Source organism: Anomalospiza imberbis, chromosome 18 (assembly GCF_031753505.1).
Source record: "Anomalospiza imberbis isolate Cuckoo-Finch-1a 21T00152 chromosome 18, ASM3175350v1, whole genome shotgun sequence".
Lineage (NCBI taxonomy): Eukaryota > Metazoa > Chordata > Aves > Passeriformes > Viduidae > Anomalospiza > Anomalospiza imberbis.
Genome location: NC_089698.1, coordinates 11,683,565 through 11,696,817, shown reverse-complemented (window position 1 = coordinate 11,696,817; position 13,253 = coordinate 11,683,565).

Sequence of the window (13,253 nt, the reverse complement as noted above, 5' to 3'; positions counted from 1 at the left end):
GCCATAAAAACCAGAACAGCACATTGTTCTGTTCTCCAAAATACTAAAACTTTACACTCTTGCATCTAAATATGAAATACTGATTAGCAAATGTCACAATAGATACCTGTAAATCATGAAAGTTTGGAGAGTAAGTAAAACATTTGCCCCAGGGGAAATACAAATTTTTATTCCTGCTGTGGTGGGAAATGAATGTGATTTGTAGGATTGCTGTTGGTTAAAGTGAAATACAGTTTATTGCAAGAGGAAGGAATTCAGACAAGTGCCATGTGTGGGGTTATTTCTGTTGTGCTGTATAAATATATGGCTTAACTATCAACAGCTCCTGTTCTAGGGAGCTCAGAGACTGACTGAGAGTAGGAATTGTGCCTGGACTAAGCTGTTATTCAAGGATAGAGTTCAGATTGTGTGGCAGGTACCTTATGCCTCCATATCCTGTTCTTATATTTTTCAAGTTCAGAAGTTTAGGAGTTGCTGAACAAGCCACAATAGAGGAGAAAAAGACATTGGCAACCTTATAGTATCTAAGGTGATGTTAGCTGAAAGTTATGGAAATGCATAAGTAGAAAAGCCCAGAAATTTCTGAGTGTTGGTCAGATCCAGGGGTTAAAAAATCACCACCATCAATGCCAGAAGAGCTATTGCTGAACCAGGAGCCCTGTCAGTCATCTTCTCCAGATCTATCAGCTGTTTTGTGTAGCACACAACATGATGTCATGTCAAGACTTATTGAAGCAATGTTTCAGGAACAGCCTGGGGAAGAGCCTTTTTCCTGTAGGTGTCCTCATCTGCCAATCTATTCACCAAATTGTGTATTAATTTCTAAATGCCCTAAGGCACTGATGGATCCTGCACAGATGTTTCTCAAAATACAGCCCACCTGACAGTACTCATCAAAGCATCCCTGGAGAACTGCAGTAGCTCTGCCACTGGGGGCAGTTGGGTCTGTTCCCACCTAAACCTTCCCAAGTTTTGCAGTGAATCCTACTGTGTAAGGCTCAGTACAGACATGGAGTTAGACTTAAGAACCAAAGAAAGAGAAATCTAGATGTGGAGTGAGACAGGGACACTTGAGAGGGGTTGTCAAAACAGTGGGAAGACTGTTGATAGGGTTCACCATATGCCCTGGGAGTGTGGCTGCTGTCCTGGCTTAGAGCCCAGTCAAGGTTCAGAGTCAAGATTATGGCTCTGGCAATGAGAAATTCAGCTATATGGCAGGAGTGGAGTTCAGAGGTGACACCACAATAAAATGAGGGCTTTTACTTGGGCGATCCTTTGACTGGGGACTGGAGTGCCCCGTGGATAAGGAATGTCTTAGGGGTAGGTGAGGGATGGGCTCTTAGGCAGACACAGTGAGGTCATAGCGTCATGTAAGTTGAAAAAGGCTTTTAAAATCATCAAGTCCAGCCGTTGACTCAGCACTGCCTTCTCAGCCAGAGCCTTGTTCCCCTCTGCCTCCTGAGCTGTGTTTGCTGGGCTCAGTGTGGATGGTGCCCACACCAGCACCATCCAGGCTCCACCATCACCAGGAGGGTAACAGAGCCGGAGGTTCTGCACAGCAGCCCTCAGCAGGGGATCCCCTCCTGCTGAAAGCACTAGGGCTGCCACTGCCATAGAGGAAAAGAACCATGCCATGAATTTTTCCTTGGCACAGTCAGGGTTAACACAACCACCCTCAACACTCACTTATTTTTCTCTCTTATGTAAATAGAGATTAAGTTCATTGCATCCTTCTAAAGGACCTCGTATCAAATTGTGTTTAGAATTGTGCAGAGGTCTGGGGAGAGGGCAGAGTTCCCAGTTTCACTAATGAACTTTGTTTCCAAGCCTCCAAGCCTGTACCTTTTTTTTTTTAAACTCTTCTCTATTTCCCAGAAATGTGTTCAGCTTTTTGACCCTTAGAATTAATATCTCACATTTCTAACATGCTGAGAGATTCCAGTTCCATACTTCCTTGCTTCCTGTCCATGATAGTTTAACCTCTAGGCATTCACATTGCTTCCCCACCATCATTGAGCTGTAGCTGTGCAATTCCTTGCCTATTGCTGTCCATTTCATACTGTTCTCTTGCTATTCTCTGAGTGTTTGGATTTGACATTCCTGTTACTTCTAGTAAAAGGAAGTGACTAAACACCAACTTTGGCATCATTTTACTGTTACCGACATTTTATGGCTGATCAGAAATGCTAAATCACAACCTCAAGAAGAACAAAACTTTGGTTCTCTTACATGAGCTATTTTTGCAGGATGAGAATCCATCCTGTGCTGTCACAAAGGAGCAGGCATCAGCTTGGAGCAAGGAGGTGCCTGAGGGCTACTTCCAGCATCCAGCCTTGTTATTGACAGTGACAGTGACAGTGACAGTGAGGTACTATTAGTTTCAGAAATGTAGACACCTGTGCTCTGCAGCAAGTAGTCACCATTAATGATCACTTTGCTGAGTCACTGGGGAAACACCAATTGAACTGCTTGCACTCAAAAGCAAGTTTCATCTTTAATTTCTTGTGGAAACTGGCTATTATGGAGAAGAGCTCTTAACTACCGTCTGATGTAAGTATTACTCTCTGTCATGTTCTCTGTTGGAAATTATTTCCAGTCTATCACATGTTCTCAGTGAGTTGCTACTGTCTGTGTTGTGATTGTTGCTTTGACAATTAAACCTTGAATCTCAGGTGACTTCATGAGTCAGCATAAATACAACCAGGATAGGAACTTGTTTTTAAGTTTCTAGTGGGTCATGGGTAATGAAGTTTATAATTTGTAAGCTATGATTTGAGATGGCTTTGTGTTTATCTCGAACTCCTCTGTCACAATGTATTAGCATTTAATAGGAGATCCAATTTAACTGTCCAACACATCCATGAGGCATGAGCTAAACATTGGCTGTAGGTGCAGCGTTGTGGCTGAATCGATAAAGCCTGTGGTTTTTTAAAAGAGTAAGAAGTTACTTAAATCTCCCTTTTTTTTTCTTGTTATAAATCCCTCTATAGTTCACATTCTAGGACTCCTGCTGGGCTGTGACTGTACTTCAGCCTGTTTTTCAGAAAAGCCCTGAGAAGTTGGCTCAGTTGCCCAAAGGGTCAGAGGACAGGCAGCTCTCTCAGTCTCAGTGGGTTTCTTTCCTTTTGATTGCTCATTTAGGGTAATATTCCCAAAGTCTTTATTCTGGGTTGTAGCATGGGCTGCTCCCTGCAACTTCATGGCTCGAGGTGCTGCAGTCAGGAGGGTGTCAAAGGGGACATGATTTGCAGTGGGTTTCAGAAGCTGCTGCTTTGAGAGTGGCTCTTTCCAGGTCTTCTCATTGCTCTGGGCTTGCTGGAGGGGCAGCAGTAGGTGACAGGCCTGGCAGCACTGAGTCCTCCCCAGTGGTGCAGTGACAGTGTTTCCGTGGGTCAGAAAGAGCTACTCTGGCAAGCCGTGTTTTTCTAAAGCAGAGACTCACCACTGTTATTGCACTGCTGGAGTAACAGCAGTCTGGGGAATCAAGAGTGATGAGCCTGAAGGGAAGAAGCACAGTCAAGATGTGTTTTGCTCTGAAAACTTTTATCATCCTGTAAATCAGAAGCTGGATGACATTGGAAAAATCCATTGAACTATATTATCAAGGAGTACCAGATACAAAGAGACACTTGTGGCTCAGGAATTTTCTGAATTTCAAGTATTTGATGGCTGAGAGAGCATTTAGGGAAGAATCACTACACATTTATTGTTGTACTCTTCCTGCTGTAGTCTTCCCTGGGTATCCAGTGCTGGCTGCTCTCAGAGACAGGAGCTGTGGAGCTCTCAGTTTGACCCACCTGCCTGGTTTTTTGTTCTAATACAAATATAGTCAACATCTAAGCCTATTGTTTAGAAAGGATTGAAATGTAAGCAAATGAGACTAATTTTCTTTAGATGGAACAATATCTGTGACCATGAAACCAGGACAGGTCTGTCCTGTATAGACATTATTACAGACATATATACAGACATTATATAGTCATATATTACATTTGAACATTGAACTGTTTCAGGGGGTTTTAGTATTTTTTTTCTCTTTCTAAACAATGTATGGAGAATAGAAACATTTTCTCAATATAAACACTTTTGTTTTTACTGTGTTTATGTTTTCAAAGCAGCTATTTGGTTGATCTTGAATAAACAAGCCTCCAAAATATAGTGTTGGGTAATCTTGGCCACTAATGTGTGTGTGATGATTGTGTTTATGTGTGTGTCCAACTCTGCTCAGACTGACTGAATTTCATGTCAGGCAAGGCAATATAAAACCTGTACAGTCTGCTGAGAGTCCAGGCTTGGCAGCTTTCTGGAATCCTGCACAGATCTGCCCTCGATTCTGCAGCAAGTGTCAGACCTTGGGGAGGAAGCAGAAGAGGGAAAGTCCAAGCTGGCTCAGAGACTGAGATGTGGCACCATTTTAGCACGTGACATGAAATAGAGACTAACATTCAAGAGCTGGGTGTCACTTGTCCTGGGCAGTGGGAAATGGGAATAGGCAAAGGAAGGAAAAAGTGCTGGTTACCTTTTAGCAGGAGCAAAGGGCCTGCTGAGGGCTGAGTCTGGAAGAATTGTTTCTTTGGGCCTTGGTGATGGCTGGCCGATTTGAAGGACTAAGTTTTCCCATTCCAGGAGGTGATAGATGCTGGGCAGAGCTGCTGAAAGAAAAGAATTGTCCCTGTGGCATAGGCATGGCCATGTCAGCAGGGAGCCATCAGGGAGAGAGCGGCCCCAGGCACCAACTGTCCCAGAAAGGGCAGAGATGAAGTTTTGGTAATAAGGCACTGTCCATGCTCTTGGGCAACCCAGAGGATCTCTGCAACTGATTATGAATTCCACATGTTTTGGGTGTGGAATGCTTTATGGCTGTGCAGCACTCAAGAGGCTGCACCAGGAATTGCCAGCTGGGAAAGCTGTAAGGACAGGAAGCAGATCTCAGAAAAGAAAGCAGCAGGCAGAAGGACAGATGCTGACGGGATAATGTGATGGAAATACCTGGAGTCACCTGGTAGGAGAGCTGTGGATTTCTGTAACTCATCCAGGAGCCCGAAGTGACAGAAAGTTTGATCACTGCTCAGGTACTGCATCCAAAAGCCTCTGTCTAACTAGGCAGTGAAAGTGGAAGCACTGTGAAAATTGCTGGTGCAGGCAGAAAGGAGAAGAGGGCCAGAAAGGAAGCCAAGATGCCATCAGCCTCGTGGCTGTGGCACCTGGAGCTGGATTTTGATTTCCTGAATTTCAGAGAGGATGATGTGTGAGGCTGAAGGACCATGTTCATTTTCCATTCTGCCTGGTAGCATGGAGCTCTGGAGATGCACATTGTGATCCTGTTTCTGTGTTCCAAAAGCTTTCAAATTAATTTAATTTTCATTAAACTTGGACGCTCTGTCCAGTCATGGCTGGAAGTCCTTTAATCTGTTGCAGACAAACCCCAGATGTTTCTGCATGCCTTATTTATTTTGTCCTTTCTACAATGACCCTGGTGCACCATGTAGAAACTGTTTCATTTTGTTAAATGCTGTTGCTTCCATCTGCCCTTTGGTATGGAGACCAGCAGCTCTGCTTTTTTGGAAAAATCACAAAAACAAAAACAAAAACAAAAACAATAACAATAACAAAAAAACCCAACAAAAACAGAAAAAAACCAAACCAAAACAAAAAAACCCCACCCAAACCGAAACAAACAAAGCCCCCCAAATATACGAACTCAAGTAAAAAAACCAAACCAAACACAACCCCAAACAACTCCCCACAAACCCTCAAGATTTTTTTAAGTCAGCCTTTTTGCTCATGCAACTACCTTTTTTTTGATGGTTTCTGTGGAAATCTACACATTACTGTATTGGCTTAGGGTTTGAATCCAGAAGAGGCTTGTGAAATGTACTGTACTGGTACAGTTACTACCACACCATTTAGAAAGGGACCACTTTATTGTTGAGAACTAGAATGCATTGCTGATAATTACTTACTTGCATTTTCCAATCTGATAAGCTGAAAATGTCTTACTTCAATATGATAAGAAACTTAACCAGCTGTTGTACAAAGAAAGGTCGTAAAATTAAATATGCAAGGTAGAAAAGAAGGGGAGGATATGCATGAAATTCTGAAAACAGCTTATTTTCTGTTGAAATAAAAATATGTACTACTCAGGTATCTCAGCTCAGGTATTCTTACACTATATATTTAACACTGATGAAGATGAATATTCAAATTCTGAATGTAGGAAAGCAGGGGTTTTTTTCCATTCCCTTTGTTCATGCTCATGAATGATCAGAATTTGACTTCTTGCATTTTCTACCCCATGTTCCAGATGAGTAAATTTTGGGACTATAATGTCAGCATGTCCCTAGAGGAAAGAGTGTAAAATTTTGAAGGGAGTAAGGAGACATTTACAATGATCAGAGTGTGGGAAAGTGGCTAATGATAAGTGATACAACAGCTCCACAGGGAATTGTGCAACAGCCTGGAAACACCATATTTGAGTATCAGGGAATTTCCAAAGTAAAACAGCAGTGAAAGATAAGCAGGGAAAAAGAAAAGTACAGACAACAAACTCTACAAGACTGATTTTCTCTTTTCCTGCATGCTGCTCTTCCACTTTCTAGGGAAGAAAGCAAACAGTTTCTTGTACTCTTACACAAGGAAAAGGTTACCTCCCATGAGCTCACAGGGCCATTCAGAAAAAAAGGAAGTTTTTGTGAAGCAATGATGTTATCCCTGGAACCAAGACAGAACTAGGAGCCTACATCTGTAGTTGCACAGCACCAGTGACCTTTATTTTTTTGCACCAGGACATGGCAAGGCCTGTTTATGGAGCTAGGTTTTATGCTTCTGACAGCCTCTCTATTGCTTTGCTTGTGAGGATGTGTGCATGTTTGCTTGTGTGCATGGGGATCATAAGGGCAGTAAAGAACCTGCTCTTCCTCCATTCCCTTGCGGAGAAGCTTGGCCTGCTCTGGTTTTCCATAAGTGTTGCCCCCCTGAGATCCTTATTGACCTGCAGCACTCACACATCTGGCTTCTATTCCCAGGAACTTATCCTTCCCAAAGAGCTGGAAGTGCAGCAGGGAGAGGGCAGTGGTGCAGAGTTCTTAGGCTGTGCTTAAGCTGGAACTCATGAGGGAAGAGTCTGAGGCAAGTGGGAGGGAGTCTCTTCAGCAGCTTGTGGCTTCCCAGAGGCACATCCTGCTCCCTTCCTATCCAGCTGCTCATGGCCTCCCTTACCCTCCCTTTCAGCACTCTGATGCTGGTGGATGTCACTGGATTCCAGCAAGATGGTGGGAAACTGCAGGACTCCAGTGGGGATGCTGTGTGGATGCTTTCATTTCTTATGAAGAGCTGCAGGGATAGGCAGAGGTGGGGCCTGCTGACTTCACAGGAAAGTACAATCTATTTAGCTCCATTTCACCAGTCCTGCTCATCTTGGGGAGGAGATGAAATCCAGATGCTAGTCCTGGTCTTGATTCCTGACTCAGAAATTGCAGTGTGATTAAGCACTTTGGAAAGCCTCTCTGTGCACAGCAGTGCAGCTCTGTCATTTACCTGGGAATCCCACAAAAGCCTTAGTTCTCATTTAGGGGAATTTTTAGAAAGTATTTCCCATCCTTGCTCCTTTTACTGAGAGGATGAGGTTGTTTTCAGATGATCTCTTAAGATAAAAGTCCCTATTGTTTTTATATACCCTTAATACCAGGAACTTAAAAAAAAAAAAAAAAGTAAAAAGTAAAAAGAAAAATGTTGTAGCAGCTGCAGGAACAGCCTAATGCAGACATCACATCCCCATTGCCTGGGGCTCAGTGCGTGCAGCCCATGGAGAGTTTGCCCTCATGTCCTGCATGGTGTGAGCTTGCACTGACTGACTGTGTGGGGCCAGAACATGGACCAGGGACCCAGAGCGTGGGGATGGCAGGGGGAGGGAGAAGTGGGATTGTTTGGTGGGGGATAGTCCCTGCTTTGTGGAGTTGGGAATCTGGGTGTTAGAGGCTGGAGAAGCATGAAGAGAAGAGAACACGCAGTCAAGCTTGTGGGTTTTGCCAGCATTTAAATAGTCATTTACCTGGATCCCTCTCCAACATGGAGAGCAGCCCACAAGAGAGCCTGTGCTGAGCACATTACTCTGCCTGCATGCAGACCTCTGCCCTGCTCTGTACCAAACTTCATGAGGTTTCTGTTCAAGTTCAGCAAGGTCCCTGTGGATGATGCTCTGCTGCTTGTCAGCCATTCCCCTAATTTAGTCCAAGCCAGAGATTTGCTGGTGTTGCATTTTCATCCTCATTGATTCCCTTTTTGACTTCGAAGTTGTATTTCAACAGCACTCCTTTTTCTGAACATCTTTCTAAGGCTTTTGGTATTTAAAAGTTCAGGATTTGAACATATTACTTCCCTCTGTGAAGATCCCTGGCAAAATCACTCCTCAGCTTCCTCAGCTGAAGTGCTTCCCTTGTGTGTTCAGAGTAGCTTGTGTTGCCCTGTGCTGGGCTCTGGGGAGACCAAGGGAGCTCCAGCCTGCACAGGACTCAGTGAGCAAACTGATCCAGGCAGCTCTTGAATGAGCATGGCAGAGAGCCAGTACTCACTGGCTGGGGCTCACTGAGGTCATATAAAGCATATGATGGCAGCTGTATAGGTATATATATCTATACATATAGATATACACACACACTATGCCATAAATATATGATGTGTAGTATTTTCAGTGAGTTTAGTGCTTCCATGAGGGTTAAAACCCTCCACAGATATCCTTTGGGTCACTAATGTCACTCCAGCCTATTTTAGACAATACAGAGTTCAGGCAGAGTTTGCTGTTGGTGTCTTTGGATGCACACAAAGCTCCCTTTTGTTTTCTCTTGCCAATATTTTCAGCTATTATAGTAATTGTACTAATGAGGTTCACTCTTTAAGAAAACTGCTGGATTTTGTCCAGAAGGACACTCAAGAGTTAAGGCCTGAATCAGAAGGTTTCACTGTTAATCTAATATTGAGCACAGCTGCAGTGTTACAGAAAGAATAAAGTGCTGATATTTGCAGTAAACTGTGCCTGGATATCCTCATTGAATAAAGTAAATGGAGAAGAGTTTCCCTTGGGCAATGGTTTGTGCCATGTGTCCCACTGAGCCGAGCTGTGCCAAAGTTGACTTTCACTGGGCCAATGTCACTGTGAAATAGAGGTTGATCTGGTTTGGGTTCCACAGAGCATTTCCAACAGGCTTTACTTTGTAACCAGCAGGAAAGGAAGAAGGAGGCAGCAGCTCTGCCTTTAACCTTGAAAAATTCAACAAAGACAGAGGAGTCCCTGAGATTCTGTGGGTCCCTTTAGGCTTTCAGTGGTGTGAAAAAGGGTGTGTGACCTGTGATGTCCCATTCAAGTGCTTTCCCTTTGCTCATGCTTACAGCCCACAAAGAGACATTCTTTAAGTGGGAAACTGAAGGAAAGTGTGGTTGAGAAAAACAGTGCCAGAGTAGTATTGGACTGTTGATACTTGCTGTCCTCAAGATGTAGATTTGTCCTCTTCAGTCATCTGTCACTGCCCTGCTGCTGTGCTTCTAAAACATGGAATGCTTGTGATCACCCTCCAACCCTTCAAGGCTTTGCTGGACAGATCTGTTTAGCCATTACATTGGAGCCAGAAGTGTGTTTTCAAGACTTGAGATGAAGTACTGCCAAGTTTCTCAGCTAGAAGTGTGAGAGTTATTCCCTGGCATGCTTTCAAATTAAAAGGAAAATAAAAAAACCTTGATTTAGAAGGTACTTAAATGTTAATCTCAGCAAAGCATAAACCTATGAGTAAATTAGGAACGTATTTCCCTTTTCTGATTTCAGTAACACAAGAAGAATAATTTGGCTTTCCTGAATCAGGGCAGTTTAAGGGTTTAACTGTCATCCTGAATTCTGAGGAATGACAGAGGGAAGAGAAATATGAATGAGAAATTCTTGAGTACCAGAATTTCCTGATTCCAAGTATCTGTTTTTCCAGATGTCTGAACACTTGATTTTTGTGGGAGCAGACCCATGACCCTCAATAAAGTAAACTTGTGTGCAAAGTTTAGTGTGTAAACTAAGGAAAACTATGTGCAAAGTTTAGTGTGTAGCAGTTTCTGAAGACAAATGGACTGAGTACTGAGACAAATGGATCATGAGCACCAACTGTGGAACTCACAGCCATGTCCCTTAGAAAATCTGGACAGTAAACTCCCTGAATATTGCCTATTATTGGGTTATTTGATTATCATATAGAGTTAATTGATATTCCTGGGTTATAAATAATCATGACTGAAGGAGGAGACAAACATTGTATGAAATACATCCAATTTGGCATTTAGTTGCATCATCTTGGAAGCTTTCCTAGACTCTTGTCCAATGGTTAAAATCTACTTTAGAGCTGGGAAAAATAAAATGCACTTCTTATTTATTACAGTAAGAGCTTGGTGACTGTAGACAATGCTCTGCAAACAAACATCAGCAGAAAGAGGCATTCTCCTGAGTATGTTGCAAAATAATTTGGACACTGTAGAGATCAAGGCAAATGAGGTGATTTAGGACACTAGTGTGAGAATGGCTCATGAGTTTGGTGTGCATTTAGGGTTCTTTAAATTTATATTTTTAAAAGATGAGATGAAGAGTGATAAACTGAGTGTCAATATCTTAGCTTTTCTTTGTTGAGTACAAATGTCTGACTTTCTCTCTGTTCTTTACTTCCCTTCAGTGGACAGCAGCACTAAAGAAAAGGAGGCAAAATGCAATGCTTGAAATGTCATTCATGCCACAAACCTACTCTTTTGCTGCACACAAAGCTGCAACCTTGTTTTTCTTCATCTGGCCCTGGACTGTCATGAATCCTGCTTCAACACAGAGGTCTCCATCTTCCCCGAAGGTGGCTCCTTGATTTGCATCTCCAGGTTTGTTCTGCCAAATGAAAAGCACGCTTATACTCTGTGTACATGCTGGGGCTCTTTGGGATTGTCTCCTCACCTCCAGGCTCCCAAGGCTGGTTATGAGGGGTGTCTTTCAACCAGCAACCAGATTTCTTCTCCTCAAACATGGCTGATGCAGCCATCATCCCAAACCAGCTTTAATGTCAGAGCAGCAGCAACTACAGATGGCAGCTCTGTGTGTCAAGACATGTTGGAGCTAGAGGTAAAATTACGTTGGCTTAGTGCAATACACTCACCAAGGTGCACAACGTCCCCAGCAAGGCTGAAGGAGAAGCTCCTGGTGCCTCCAAAGCCTGTCCTGGTCCCTTTGGTCAGTAGATGACTCCCAGCAAGGCTGAAGGAGAAGCTCCTGGTGCCTCCAAAGCCTGTCCTGGTCCCTTTGGTCAGTAGATGACTCCCTGTACTCTCCCCACCAACTCAGCCCAATGACTGAGACTCTTCAACAGCTCTGTAATAACCTGACAGACATACTGAGAAAGAAATCTGAGGATTTACACCCTTTGATAATTTCTTACTCTCCAAAAGGCAGCTGTGGTCTTCATGTCAACCTTAACAATGCCTGTACTTCAAATATTGCATAATACTCAAATTTGATCTCCTGATTGCAAATTTGGACAAAGATATAGGAGGACCTCAACAATGTAAAGGACAATTTAAAGATACTCTGCCTTTTTATAAGTTAATAAATAATGATTCTGTTAATAGTTAGAATTCTAGTCAAAATTTTCCTGAGTGTATCTTGGCCTGTAAGGGTCTTTAAATACCTGAGTCCCCTTTCAAGCAGCATACAAAGCCCTTCACGCTGGCAGCAGAAGACCAGAGAGCGCAGGCTATGTATGGAGATTTCTGCCAAGGCAAACTGTGCTCCAGACAATGATGGCAAATGTGAAAGTTTTGACAAACAAACAAACAAACAGAAAAATAGAGGTCAAAGTCCTGAATCCCAGCATGTGGACTGCTAAGCATCTTCTGACATGGGACGGTCAGTGAAGAGTTTGTGGTGTCATATGGTCAAAGTTGAATGTTGCACCAAGACTGTAAAGGTTACATGGTGAAAGAGACAAAGAGGCTCAGTCTTCATTTCCATACAAAAAGACAAATGGGTTTTCCTGTGAGAGGCAGCAGTTAGTTGGGATAGTCATAACTATGTCTTGGCCTTCCCAGGCCATCCTTGGACTCTCCCTTGGTCTGGGAGATGACATTCTCCTTTACCTTTCTTGCCTCTCCCAGACCTCCTCCTTGACTGCACAATGATAATTTTCCAGATGCAGAAGTTTGATGTTCTGAGTTAAAAATCCAAATCTGGAATCTGGGATAAATTGGAGAGGCTACAGTTGAATTCTCCACAACATTTGTTGAAAGTGAATAGGCAAAATCCACTTGTCTTATTGGTACTGAGTGGTCAGCCCTGCTATGAGTTTAAAGGGAAGAGCTTTCCCAGAATCAGTAGGATGATGATTCTTTAAGTGTGATACTGTAATTTGTAAAAAATGAAACATCAAAGTCATGTAGGGATTGAGAAACTACAAAATCATCAATGTTTTGCAATGGAGTGAAAAGTCACATTAGAGCTGAGGAGGCTTGTTTACACATGCCAAGTTTTTCTTGAACTATTTTCAGTCCTCCAAGGTAACCTATAAGAAGATACAACCATAAAAAAGACTTTTTACCCTATCAAATCCATTTATTGAGATATGACATGTGAAATAGTATTGCTTAGTTATAAGATAAACTTTAGTGGGACAAGTTCAAAATCTGCTCTGTGTAGATTTACATGTGTAAATCTGCACAGGTGACTTCCCCTTCTCCCAAATCTAGGAGGGAAAGGATCACAGGTAACATCTTTTAGAAAGACAGCAGGCAGATGTGGAGCCCTGTCTTTAACTTCTCGAGTGCAAGGAGAACTGTGTAATGAAGAGGCTGTTCAAGGCCCAGCTGGGGTCAGCTGCTCTGGGCAGCAATTCCTGCTGCTCATCACTGCTCTGTGAGGGATCAGGTCTGTCCTGGTGAGCAGCCGTGCACAGACTGGACCCCAGAGCTCTTGGTGCTCTGGGCACCAATGTTTGCAAAGCGCTGCTTTATTCCAGTTGTTCTCTTGTGCTCATTTACAGAAGATGTATGCTGTGGACACTGGCAAGATGTCCATATGAAAAAAGGTAACTAAGATTATAATAACCTATAAGGTAAACTAATAGTATATATGAAGGTTCTAGCTTTGTACAGTGTGTTCAGCTTTTACTTCTTTGAGTAGTTTTACAGGAACAAAACACCCCAAGTTTGCAGTGTAGGGCTGAGGTAATTTCCCCCGTGATTCACACAGGCCACCT